Raw genomic sequence first — 2,500 nt, forward strand, 5'->3', positions numbered from 1 at the left:
CGTATGGAAAACTATGAATAAAATCACAAATACACCAATATGCCAAGGTAACAATCAATAGTTACATTCCATAATATGTTAGTATAGAATATAAATTCTTCATATATGTATATATATTCGAAAATTGTTTCTATTTAAACTAACGTATGGAAAACTATGAATGAAATCTCACAATACACCAATATGCCAAGGTAACAATCAATAGTTACATTCCATAATATGTTAGTATAGAATATAAATTCTTCATATATGTATATATATTCGAAAATTGTTTCTATTTAAACTAACGTATGGAAAACTATGAATGAAATCTCACAATACACCAATATGCCAAGGTAACAATCAATAGTTACATTCCATAATATGTTAGTATAGAATATAAATTCTTCATATATGTATACATATTCGAAAATTGTTTCTATTTAAACTAACGTATGGAAAACTAGGAATAAATCCACAATATCACCAGTTTAACATAACTCAAATTCGTGTTTCATATAGTTATGATTCGATTTATATGCTTCAATATCATTGGTTAGTTAAATGTTGATATTTTCATATTATTCACATGCCTTCACCGTGAGTGTTTTTTGCCATGCACACCACACATTGTGAAAAATGTATGGGAAAAATTCAATTCAATACATTTCAGTTTGATTTCATATAATTCAATTACATTTTATATATTTCAATAATACCATCAACTTAACTAAATATATATTAAAATACTAAATTATATATATGATGATATTTTCCATATATTTGAAATGTCTTTATTATAATTTATTCAGTTTATCATATGAATGTATTGTGTTAAATTTTACTTTCATACATTTAATCGAATTTAGTTTCATATAAATTCGATTCGATTTTCTTTCATATATCTCACTTGCCTTCACCGTGAGTGTTTCTGACAATGTACACAACGCATTGTGAAAAATGTATGGGCAAAATTTTGTTAAATTTTACTTTCATACATTTAATCGAATATAGTTTCATATAAATTCGATTTGATTTTCTTTCATATATATCTCACTTGACTTCACCGTGAGTGTTTCTGACAATGTACACAACGTATTGTGAAAAATGTATGGGCAAAATTTAACTTAATACAATTCAATATATTTCAAATGTTTTTCTTATATATTTATTCAGTTTATCATATGAATGTATTGTGGTAAATTTTACTTTCATACATTTAATCGAATATAGTTTCATATAAATTCGATTTGATTTTCTTTCATATATATCTCACTTGCCTTCACCGTGAGTGTTTCTGACAATGTACACAACGCATTGTGAAAAATGTATGGTGAAAATCTAACTTAATAGAATTCAATATATTTCAAATGGCTTTATTATATATTTACTCAGTTTATCATATGAATGTATTGTGGTAAATTTTAATTTCATACATTTAATCGAATATAGTTTCATATAAATTCGATTTGATTATATTTCATATATTTCACATGCCTTCACCGTGAGTGTTTTTTGCCATGCACACCACACATTGTGTAAAATGTATGGGAAAAATTCAATTAAATACATTTCAGTTTGATTTCATATAATTCAATTACATTTTATATATTTCAATAATATCATCGATTTAACCAAATATATATTAAAATAATAAATTATATATATGATGATATTTTCCATATATTTCAAATGTCTTTATTATATATTTATTCAGTTTATCAAATGAATGTATTGTGTTAAATTTTACTTTCATACATTTAATCGAATATAGTTTCATATAAATTCGATTTGATTTTCTTTCATATATATATCTCACTTGACTTCACGTGAGTGTTTCTGATAATGTACACAACGCATTGTGAAAAATGTATGGGCAAAATTTTGTTAAATTTTACTTTCATACATTTAATCGAATATAGTTTCATATAAATTCGATTTGATTATCTTTCATATATTTCACATGCCTTCACCGTGAGTGTTTTTGTTTGTCCATGTACACAACGCATTGTGAAAAATGTATGGAAAAAATTTAACTCAATACATTTCAATTTGATTTCATATAATTCAATTATATTTTATATATTTCAATAATATCATCATCGGTTAACCAATATATATTAAAATTAATAAATTATATATATGATGATATTTTCCATATATTTTTTTATCATATTATATATACCCCAATAATGATGGCATCACAGATATGTCTTATTTTCGTAAATTATTTTGATATCATCGATTAGCCAAAATTTGAAAATATTTAATATATATGAGATGATGATATTATGATATTTTTATATATTTCATATATATAAATGTATGTTAAATAAATATTTTTATATAATTTTTATTTGCTTTTCTTAATTAATAATATAATAACATAACATTTATATATATAGTCTGATTATAAGAGATTTCATATTTGAATGAAATCCTATTAAAGTTATATTATATTTATATATTAATAATTAATATATATATATATATATATATATATATATATAAATAAATATAT

The sequence above is a fragment of the Anastrepha ludens genome, unplaced genomic scaffold (assembly GCF_028408465.1).
Source record: "Anastrepha ludens isolate Willacy unplaced genomic scaffold, idAnaLude1.1 ptg000027l, whole genome shotgun sequence".
Lineage (NCBI taxonomy): Eukaryota > Metazoa > Arthropoda > Insecta > Diptera > Tephritidae > Anastrepha > Anastrepha ludens.